A 12788-nucleotide genomic window follows, 5' to 3' on the forward strand; every position below is an offset into this window, starting at 1 on the left:
AACAAAAGCATACTGAAATTAAATAATCCATAACATAAGCATACTGAAATACATAAAAAGAAGAACTAGCGTCGCCTACGCGACCTTTGTGGCAATGCATCAGTGCCTAGAGTGTAATGTTGTGGAGGTCGTCGTGGCCTTTGACGTAGCATGTGATGCTCCTCCTCAGCAACTTCTTCCTCAGCTATGTCATCTCTATGAAGGGAGCTCGGTATAAAATCCGGTGTGAGGTATGCCTCCAAATCCGCTGGCACCTGGCTACTGAAGAGGTCCGTAGATGGCCCTTAATCAGGATAAGAAGAGGGTCCAGCATATCCACTGTATTGCTGAGGAGGGTATTGGGTCATGGAAAATGGTCTATCATGCTCATTTGTATCCTCAAAATATCCTTGATCTTGAATATACAACTGGCTACGCAAATCACGACAAAGCTCTGCCACTGTGTTTATGTCCCTCTGTTGTTGTGTATCATCTGAACCATTGAAGTGTTGTTGCAAAGCTTGTTCAGTACCAAGGAAAAAATCCCTCTGGATTTACAGAAGAAATTAGTTATAAATTAAAAAAAATTATATAAGAAATTTAGAGCATATTAAATTTAAATGTACCAGAAGACGCTCAGATGGAGCTCTAGGATATGCCGTTGTTGGAGGCTCAACAGGTGCCTTCAACATGTATAGTGTCGCCTATGACTTGTACCACTGTATGTACTAATGGATGAAGTAGTTATTATGCTGGTCAAGGAGGTCCCCTGTGACTATGTATCCACGCCTACTCTCCCATATGGCAATGTGTGCATGGTGGTATAACATCCAGTCCATGTCTGGTTTGCCACGACCATTTACCCTTTTGAAGCTTGGATCCATTGGTTCAATGTTAGCAGTTGGGTATAATCCAAACTGTCGTAGTACTCTATCTGGCAAGTGCTACTCAACCCTCTTCCAACTGATCAGAGGCACTCGTACAATCCAAATATCCTCCCCTGATAGACAAATATGTGCCACCTGAGCTTGAATATCAGGCGTATATGACTGCCAAATTACCTGTATTTATAATAAAAAATTCTATAAGTTTGATATAACAAGCTAATTTATTTTTTCAAAACTCTAAGAACATACCTGACTATCAAGTAAACCATCGAGCTCAACTTTATAGCTAATGATATTTCCAACAGGCAACTCTCTTAGTCGATCCTCATTCCACCTATTACATTTACATAACAAAGAAGTTATGATTTTATTGCAGGTAGTATAAAAACATTTGATTAAAAAATAGTATCTCATACCTGAACCCAACACTAAGACCATGAAGTTCCACTGGATAGGGAACACGAAGTAGTGGTCGTCCTACATGCAGATGCTCCCAAGCCCAGATTTGTAACAAATGAATGCATCCATCTATGTTGGCCCTACTAGGCCGGGTTGCTTCTCCCAACTCTCTATACAAATGGGCTAAAATTGCTCCTCCAAGAGAGTATGTACTGAATACTGTCAAATCCTCCATAATAGTAAGGTATTGTAAATGTATCTCTGAACCTGAAGTATCCGGGAGGAGGTGACAGTCTAATATGAATAAGATATAAGCCCGGACATGCCTCCAAAAATCCATATCGTTTAGGTCCAAGTAGGAGTCACGTCAAAATGTCCATCACAACCATCTGAGGGGAATACAAGTTTGTGCATGTGCCTGTCCCATACGAAACCTTGATGTGATGCGATGATCAAATGGGTCTCGGTATAGAACATCTGGTAGTGGCACATGCTTTATTGCAGAATGTCCCAACCCACGTCTCGAAGTTCATAGCCAAGCCGATATGCCTTAATCTTTTTCACCTCCTGATATTCGTGCCACAAAACATAATCTTGATCTTCCCCCCAATCATGCAAAACACATCTGTATAGTTCGTTTGATGCTACTTTAGCTTCGAGGATATCATCAGTAGGATATGATAAGCTCTCACGTAAACGGCTAATTCCATAAACAATCCTGCTTCTGGTGTAAGCATCTCCGTAGTTATCCATAGTAGAGGTTTTGAATTTGCTGAGTAATTTAGCATAGAATTTAGATCTATGAAAAAATACTAGCTAGAAAGATAGCGAAATGTGAATAGTGAGACGAATTTGAAAATATTACATATACGCAAATGATAACTACAAACATAAAAGCTTCACTCAAAGATGTTTTGATGTCTTACAAAAAGTTACGTTAAAAATTACTTAAATGCATGTGAAAATACAACAGTTGTCACAAATAAATCCTAGTTCCTGCGACTGAATCTAGTTGGGCAGGTGGCCTTGTTATGTCCAACTAAGTGACAAGCTCTGCATAACCTGCTGCTCCCTGCTTGTGCCTCGTCCATCGTATTGTGATACCGATTTGTTCGTGGATGACCAGATCTTCTTCGATAATTTGGGGGGAGAACTGGCATCATTCCAGAGATGGGGTTATGCTCTCCCCATTCATCCTTATTAGGGATCTGGTGAAATTCTCCTGAATAACTTAATTTGTAGTTGTTTGTCGTGTAGTAGGTAGAAACATATTCAAAATGTGTTCGTCTTAACAATGCTAAACAACAGACCACATGTGAACATGGTAAGTGATATAGCAAAGGTTTTCTACAACTGCACTTGCACCTCCTCCCGTCTAGTATGTCGACACGGTATGATCTAGAGGACATGTCAACAACTGAAAATTCATTCAAGTTAAGTCGGATTGGCTATGGCGTTCGTCTAGCCTCCGTCTCAACTTTTTTTAGTGATGTCTGAACACGTGGAGCGAAGAAGTTATTATTTTGTTGCTCCTCAATTGCAATGAATTCCAACCTCCTCATAAACATTGAAATAATGTTATAGTATATGGCCGTAATCAAGGCTTGAATCGGCAATCCTCTTGCTCGCTTTAAAACTCCATTGAAAGACTCTGCTGCATTAGTTGTCATTACCCCATATCTAAATCCACCATCATTTATTAAAGACCAACGGCTCACATCTCGGTCTACGAGCCATTGATGGATGTCCACTTTGATCCTCTTCATATCTTCCATACATCTATTAAAGAAGGCTTTATCATCAGTATTTCCTGCTGCGTGCATTTTTTGACACAAAAATTCTTGAAATTCTCACGTAGATGTCTTAGGCAGTGCCGATGAGCAACATTAGGAAAGATTTCCCTACAACCTCTAACCAAACCAGCATGCCTGTCTGATATGATACAGAGATTATGCCTGTTCGTAACTACAGGGAGTAGCTCATTCACTTGTCTTAAAAACCAAATCCATGATTCGTTACACCCTGATTCAACTATAGCAAATGCAAGTGGATATAGACCATTATTAGCATCCATACCTATCGCAGTTAATAATGTCCCCATATATTTACCGAGTAGGAATGTGCCATCAAGACAAAGAACTGGCCGACAATATTTTCACCTAGTAATAGAAGGACCAAATGCCCAGAATAGTCTTTGGAACCTATTTGTCTGTATGCTCTGAATTCGATATACCGTACCAGGCATTACAGAGGCAACAACATCCATGAACAAATTAAGAGTGCGATAAGACTCCTCCCAACTGCCAAAAACTACTTTTATTGCCTTCCTCCGGGCATCCCAAGCCTTCATGTATGACACTTTAATATTGAACTTCGATTCCATACGACCGATTATCTCCCTTGGCTTCAAGTCCATCTGCTTCCTAATTGTGGGTAGAATATAGAAACTTATAAACTGTGAGTTGCATTGACGGTGGCCACTATCAAGAATTGGAGACACACATCTATGCTGGTTCTTTATGGATGAGATTTTCCATATACCGCCTAAGTGTTTACTCTAAGGTGAGTGAAGTCGCCATAAGCAAGGATATACCGGGCAATCATGCTTTGCACAAACAATTGTAAATTTCTTCCTATTCGATGCGATGATAATATATTGCACATTATTTTTAATTGCCCATCCTTGTAATGCAAATTGCATATCTGTCTTCCTTGTGAAGCACATCCCTTCTATTAAGTCATTTTGAATCAAGAACTCATCCTATACTATCACCGCATCGTAATCACCATCAATGTCAACTTCCTTATCCCATTCTTCTATTGTCTTACAAGTCTCGGCGTAGTCGTTATTTGCCACCATTGTATCCGTACTACCGACTTATCTAGAACAATAATCTTGGATAATATTTCTAATCTCCTCATTATCAATCGCATCACCATCGTTAACCACTGGTAATAGATCAGCACCTTTATCATCAGAGCACTGCTCACTAGATCCACTACTCATAGTCTCATAATCATAATAATATGAAGGGACTGTTTGTGCAGGCGCTAAAGGAGGATCCTGCGTCTGTTGGTTCTCAATATCACTACATTAAAATTATTATTAATCATTAATTAATCAATAAGATAAATTCGTACATATCTATTTCTTAAACATGATATAGGAAACTCACTAATGAAGGGCTTCTTCTATTGCTTCGAACCTTGAAGTACTAGCCACCTGAACCCTTTCAACTTGGGTTGAAGTTTCATATCTTTCTGAATTTGGAGGCTCAATGTTATCTTCACTTACATTTTTTTCTTCGACATCGACATACATGATGAGAAATTCTGTTGCAGCCTGACATAATAAAACTTCACAAACTTCGCCATCTTCAACATGTGAAGCGATAAACTCATTTCTCACAGGCACTCGACAGACTAAGTTCACAGAATACTTTGTAGGATCATACTTCAGTGCTCTAAGTATCCTCAACTTAAGCTGCTCTAAGTTTATATTTCTTGGCACATGTAACGGACGATTCCTACCCCCAAAATAACTTGGTGCAAATTTGTCATCAACTTGTAACTCGCCTCCATATAGGAGCACGAAAGTTGCACCACGTCCACTCATTATTATCCTCGTGCGTACAACTAAAAAAAACAAATAATAAATTCTTAATATATATTTATTTTAATTTATATTATCTTAAAATCATAATATTAACACAATAATATCATAATGAAAAACTACTATAATTCATGCATTGCAAGTAATTTTATTTTGACTCACATATTTTGTGCTCACGGTTCCAAATCAATCTATGATCTCATGCATATATTAATTATTTATCATCCATTCCTCCTCAAAAATATTATTTGTTTGATGAATAATTAGATTGATGCATATGTTAATAAAAAAATTTAATCATTATTACCACTACTTTAATTTATTTTCAAAATCAAAATTAAATTACCCAACATTCAAAATAAAAAAATTTATTAAATTTAATTAAAGTCTTATTTAATCAAAACATAAATCTGTACTAATCAAAGATGAATTCATGCTTAATTCAAAAAATTGTGCTAACTCTTGAATGCTAGCAACTATCTTCATCATGATGAAATCTATACTAGAAATACACTTTGCAAGCCTCCTTTCTATATGGATATTTCAACTTTTCTTCACTCAACTAGATGAAAATTGTGATAAATCCAAAGATGAATTCTTGCTTAATTTTAGCTATTAAGGTTTTATTTGCTCAAGTGGCCTCTTGGCAACTATCTTCATCATGACATCTCAACTTTAAAATACAAAACTCATTCAATTTATGAATGTTAAAGTACTCGATTATGTTCATACTACAATTCTTCTTAAAATCGGAAATTGTTTCAAAGTAATTTTTTCTTACAATTTTTCATCGACTATGACTCTTCGAGTTTTTCATTTTAAAAGTGGTAGATATTGGCGTTCTCATTCTAAGACAAATTACTCATATAGTTATTATTTTCACTATCTTTATATATTTAGTATTAAACACTTCCAATATGTCTTGCGTTTATTTTCTCATTTTAAGACTTTTAATAGTCATATAAGGAGCATTGCTTAATAGTCACAGATCTACAAAATTTAAACCTATAATCACAAATCTGTAATGAATTTAAACCTAAATCACAGATCTACAAATTTTTCAAGCATTGAATGGCTAAATGCAGAAATCTATACTAATCGCAAACAAATCTTCATGCAAAGCCTAAATGCAGAGATTTACAAAAAAACCTAAATAAACACTTAGCAAATCATCTTCTCTAAGCAAAAAATAAAATACTCAACATAGATTTAACTTATTTAACAAAAAAATGCATAAAACATAAACCTTACCTAAGGAAATCCGGCGACGAACCGACAATGCACGGGAGCAGCGACCTGTGCAAAATGCCGAAGAAGAGAGAAATGGATCGGGAAAGGTAAAGCAGGTCATTTAATTAAGATATAAGTCGTCGGATTAACGGACGACTTAGACTCAATTCTGCTGACTGCCACATCAGCTGCCATGTCGTCCTCTAGATTGCACCTAAGTCGCCGGATTAACGGACGACTTTGCCTATTCTTAAATTCTTTAATCACCATGCTTAGTCTTATAATTAAATTGTTAATTATGCTTAGTTCAAAAATTTTTCCATTAGATTATTCCTCCCACTCCTTGATCGACATTCTATAATGTATTCAAAGAATTAAAATATGATTTAAAAAATTCATTTTCATATATATATATATATATATAGCACCTTTATTGATGAGCCTCCAATGTAAAATTAATGAATCTTCCATAGAGGATAATTTCATATCCAATGAATTAATCTATAAAGAGCAATAATAGATCACCAACATGGCTAGATTAACAACTATACAAATGCTTATCCAAGCCCAACTAAATTCAACACAATTATTATCACCAACCAGGATAACATAATCTACTTAAATTATTGTTTGACTAACTTAATTAAAAAATAATTAAATAAAGACTTGAAGAGCAACATGCTCAAATTTGGCTTTTTTAATCTCTCGATTTGGCTTTTTTAAACTACATTTCTTATTTCTGGATAGTTTACACAAAATGAGCTTAAGGTTCTATATTTATTGATGCCTTGCATGCATGCTATCAACTAATTGTAATATATATTTTATATTTTAGAACTAAGAAAATAAAACTTCATTCTGATGGGACTGTTGGTCCCAATGGTGCTGGTGCAGGTGGGCGAACTTCTGCCAGACCACCACCTGAAGTGTGGACTTCTGCCGGATCACTACTTAAGACCCTATACTCCGCCAGGCCACCACTTCATGCCAAGAGTTCTCCCAGAATACTGCCCTTTACCTACGATCTTTCTGACCCCGATCTCCTACCAACTACGATCTTTCAGACCACTGTCTCGTGCCGACTATGGTCATGCTGACCAAACAAACCTGACTATGTAACTCCCACCATGTAATGTGCTCTATGTGATGTACATTTGTGACATCAAGCGATTGCCTTCTCATAAGGAAGGGCCTCATTTATAATCGAAAACAAATACTAGTGGATTCATTCAAACTGGGCTAGGCCTCGTGGTTTTTCCCCCTTTTCATGGTTTTCCATGTAAGAACTTTGGAGTCTCTTATGAACGCTAAACCCTCTCTCTTCTCTGCTTGTGTGCTGAATCTTCGTACAATGCTAAGACATTAAACTATATATTTCTCTACCGCCGCGAATACTCTAGGACGCAACATATATACCACCTTTATTGATGAGCCTCCAATGTAAAATTAATGAATCCTCTATAAAGGATAATTTCATATCTAATGAATTAATCTATAAAGAGCAATAACAAATCACCAACATGGCTAGAATAACAACTATACAAATGCTTATCCAAGCCCAACTAAATTCAACACAATTATTATCACCAACCAGAATAACATAATCTACTTATATTAATAAGTTTGACTAACTTAATTAAAAACAAAAAACAAACAAACAAACAAATAAAGACTTGAAGAGCAACATGCTCAAATTTATAGGGGCGAAAATTTTAAGTGTAATAATAATAATAATAATAATGGTGAAAAGGGTAATATAGTCAATCAATCTAAAAATATCCTAAAAGAAAATTAAATAATAATGGTGAAAAGGGTAATATAGTCAATCAATCTAAAATTTCCTAAAAGAAAACGTTTCATATAAACAAAAGAAAAAATATTGAATAATATTATAAGAGCAAATATGTGAAGCACAATAATATTATAACAAAATTATCATTTCCGACCTTCTATGATTTTAAGAATTTAAAAATTTTCACAATAGATTTAAGATGTAAAATATAATTGAAATTTTAAAAAAATGTACTATAATACAACGAATCACATATTAAATTAAAAGAACAAAAAAATCTATAGCTATGAAATGATTATGTTCATGAACTCAAAAAGATAGAAATTTTTTATTATTATAGAAATACACCTTATAGTAATATGCTAGCAAAAAAAGCTCATCAAAATGGCCCTTGAAGTAATTTCTTGAGATATCTAGGATAAAATACTCAAAACCCTTTCACTATCTTATATTGTATTAATTCTATGAAACCCAAACACAGCTATTTGAACAGGAATTCTACATCTCAAAAGTATGATCAAATGTCCTTCATTCAAAAACAAAAAGATATGTGATTTTTATGATCTTGAGAAGCAATATAATTGAGTGAACATGAAATTTATTTGGTTGTTTCAAGGCATAAAGGTGTATCTGAATGATATTTTTATATTATTAAGAAAATATAATATCAAGCAACAAAGATCATCAAATACTATAATATTTTGAAATCGCTGAAATTGTCAACATATTATGAATAATTCAGCACCAGCATATTAATTACACATAAATCAACAATGCTCATTAATATAATTCTACAAATATAACTCCAAAACTCTAATTATCTATCACTAAAAGGCAAATATAAGAAACATAGATTCCAATTCAATCAAAATCTTCACACAAATTTGAAAGATCTGAAATCAACTTTTATATAGAGTGTGCGCTGCCATAGGGTGAATTGCTCTTATTATGAAATTTCATCTACGTAATGTTGAAAAACCATTTACCTTCCTATTCAAATTGTTCTCCTATGAATAGACGACACCAATAGATGTCGGGAAGAGGTCAATAGTGTTGTAAAGTGAAAGGAGGATCGACCATGTGACAAATGTATTTAACATTCTCGGGCTACAGATTTGGGTCTATGGGCTTCTACTACTACAACAACAAATATTTCTTAAAGGATTATTAATATTCGACAAATTTTACGTTGGTTATCGACTCCCTTCATTTTTCTCATGCAAGACTTGAGACCTTCTACTAAAAATATATATTAATATAAAAGGGGATCTGGTGATTTTCTCTAAAGCTTGTTAATCAATCACAAAGAGAAAAACCAATATATAGCACCTACGCAAACAAATTGTGTACATGTTTCCCTAAAATTTACATAAAGCTTTGGATTGCATAGTATATAATATGAATCATTAATAGGAGCATACATCTCAGATTTTGTATGTGTACATAGAATAGCATACGAATAAAAATGAAACTAAAATAATAATGGGTACCATTTCTTTCAATTAGATGGAAATCATTATTACTACGAAATTTGGTGAGCCTAAAAAGAATTCTAGCAGAGTCATTCTTTATTTACATATAATTTCTAGAAGATTAGAATGATAAAAAATACTTAAAGATAAAACCAACTTCACTTATCTTGTTATTTTTCTTCCCTATCTCAAGAAAGGAGAAAACTCTAAATAGCTGATGACTTTGATATTTAGGAAAAGAAGAGAAATGATTTCAACAACTATCATTTGATTTATGGAAGAAGAAAAAATTGGAATAAATTTCGATAATATGTTTTTATTTGTTTTGGAGAGAAACGACTGAGAATTTCTTACTATTATTGGTTGCAGAAGGAAGAATTTCCAAGACCAGATGTTCTCCGTCTATAGGACGTTACGGTATTTTATAGCCACAGAAGTCCATTTCACTAACACAGTTAGATGAATGTTCACTTATAGTTTAAATACGCATTTTCCATAAAATGTTCTTACAATCTTATTGTGTTTAATGTAAAAATTTAGTAAGATTACTAATTCAATAAGTTACGTTTAATCTCTCGATTTAGCTTTTTTAAACTACATTTCTTATTTCTGGATAGTTTACACAAAATTAGTTTAAGGTTCTATATTTATTTATATCTTCCATGCATGTTATCAACTAATTTTAATATAATTTTTATATTTTAGAACTAAGAAAATAAAAAAAGTATTATATAAAATTTCTTAAGCTTTCCTTATTATACTCTTAACATTCATATTAATTTTCTCTCTTTTGTGAATTTGCTTTTACCATCATTGTAATATACCTTATTAATATTTGTAACAAATCTCAATGCATCAAATAAATAGAATTATATTTTAAAAAAATACAAGAAAGTACATAATATTGAAAGCTAAAATATGCATATTAAAGCCGGAAGAAAATGCATAGCTTTTAAAATATTAAAGCAAATCGTTTAAAAAAATAAAAAATAATTTTAAGAAAATATTTATCTGAAGATGATTTCTTAACTGCAGCAGATAAAACCATAAGAAAAAATGCTGGGCTGACTATTTATAAATGAATTGGCCACTTTTCAAGCTGGCTCAGAAAACAGCACTGACTGCTTCCACTGCTGAGAAGAGGCGCGCGCAAAATAGGTGAAATCAACTGATTAGTGGTGGAAGTGGCTTTTAGCATTTTGAATTTTTTTTAAATTATTAGATTTTAATTTTTAACCTTCCTTCAATATCAGAAACTTTGAATAGAAAAACCCTAAACTATAATAGATTTTTGACAACAAAAATAAAAATATGTTACAATAAATCAAAATATTAAAGATTGAGTGAAGCTAATTATCAAAGTTTTTCTTAATTAATAGTTAAGATATAATCATTATGATTATGTATTTAATCCTAAGGTTATTTCTCAAATCATCCTATTCATGATAATTAGCATGAAGTTATGAATAGTATTGGAATAATCATTATGTAATTAAAAGACATGAAAGAATTTTGGCTGGAGATAGCTTATGAATTGGAAGAAGTCGAGGTTTAGAGATAATGTGGTTTGTTATGAAATAGGTAAAGCCAGATTGGATAATTAGTAAAGGAGAATGTGAAGATGTTGGCTTCAAATTAGATAGTGAAACAATTGGTGTATGATTTGTGGGATTAAAAAGATTTTGCAAAGATTATGATCGAGTAGAAAGAAAATCTAAAATTTTAGATTCATGATGTCTAGTCTAATATGTATTGCATGGTTTTCTTTTTTTAAATTTAAAATGTTCTATCTCAGCTCGAATTTTAAATTTAAAATGTTCTATCTCATCTAATATGTATTTTATCATCAAGTTCATCATCCTCGCTCTCGCCCTAGCACCGCTCGGGCGATTTTAGGGTTTCCTTCTCCGTTCATTTTCATGTTCTATCGAAGGGGTTTTTGTGTGAGATCGTTTGCTTTTTCTTTGCTGTTGGTGTTTGTGATTCTCTTTCGGCCCTTTGGGCCCTTTTACGATGGCGGGGACATCTTCGGCAATGCCTTGGGGATACGTCGCCTCCTAGGCTTAAGATTCTAACAAGGGTTTTTTCAATCCTGATTCGGAGGTTCCTTCTCCTACTAAATCCCATTCGTTTAAAGATGTTCTATCTGGATCTATAGGTGATACCTTACCTTCCCCTACTCAATCTAGTTTTAATGGTGTGCCAGCTATTTTTATTTCTGACGATGATGTTTTAAAACTTGCTTCCCCCTTCATTTTACCTTGGTTGGTAGGTTTGGCATCCGTAGGCCAAACCTTGATGTGATTCATTCTTTTTTCGGTAATATGAAGCTTTCGGGTTTTTATTCGGTTAGTCTCTTAGATTCTAAACATGTTGCGATACAACTCTCCAATGATCTGGATTATAGTCGTGTTTTTGCCCGAAGATCTTATTTCATACTTAATTGTCAGATGCATATTTTGAAATGGACGCCTTTTTTATGTTAAAGAAGAATCACCGATTATACCCATTTGGATCTCTTTTCCGAATTTAAGACTTCAATTTTTCAATTCTAAAGTGTTGCATGCCCTTGGTTCAATTTTTGGACAACCATTACAAACAGACCAGGCTACTGCTTCAAGAAACCGACCTTCTGTTGCCCGGGTTTTAGTTGAGGTTGACATTACAAAGAAGCATGTTAAGGAAGTGTGGGTGGGTTCTAAAGCTTTTGGTTATTTACAAAAGTTGAATTTGAAGGTTTCTTATTTTTGTAATCACTGTAAATCTCACGGGCATGCGATTTCAGAATGTTTTAAATTACACCCGGAGCTCAAGAAGGTTTCCAACAACTCCACTGGAAAGCCGAAAATTGCGGCAGCTGTTAACGATTAAACTGAGAAATTGGCTCCTTTTAATCCTGTATTATAGGAGGAGAACCTTTCCAATGTTGAGAAGGTTGGAAATGTTTCTATAATTGCTCCTGAAAATTTGTTGTTATTAGATAAATCCCTTAACAATTCTCCCGAGAAAGAGTTGGTTAATGAGAAAAGATTTGAAGATAGTGAAATCATTCCTAATATTTTTATTTCTGTTGACTCTATGCTTCATAATGACGTTTCTCCAAATTTCTTGCTTAATCTTGAAAATTATGATAAGGGAAATGAGGATATGGAGGAATGCGAAGAAGGGGAAATTATACTCGGTAATAACCAGATGGTTTCAGAGGAACTTAACGCTAATAAGGGAATTTTGGAATCTCAAATGAATGTTTCTTCTTCTACTTGCTTTCATAATGTTTCTAAAATGAATGAGGAGGATGGTTCTCCCAAGATAAAAAAGAAAAAAAGAAAAAAAGAAAAATGGCAAAGCACTTATACCGGAGACACCATGTTCCACTAGGGCTCAAGCTAATACCAAAAGTTCTAATGATTAAAGCC

This window comes from Dendrobium catenatum, unplaced genomic scaffold (genome assembly GCF_001605985.2).
Source record: "Dendrobium catenatum unplaced genomic scaffold, ASM160598v2 fragScaff_scaffold_1575, whole genome shotgun sequence".
NCBI lineage: Eukaryota > Viridiplantae > Streptophyta > Magnoliopsida > Asparagales > Orchidaceae > Dendrobium > Dendrobium catenatum.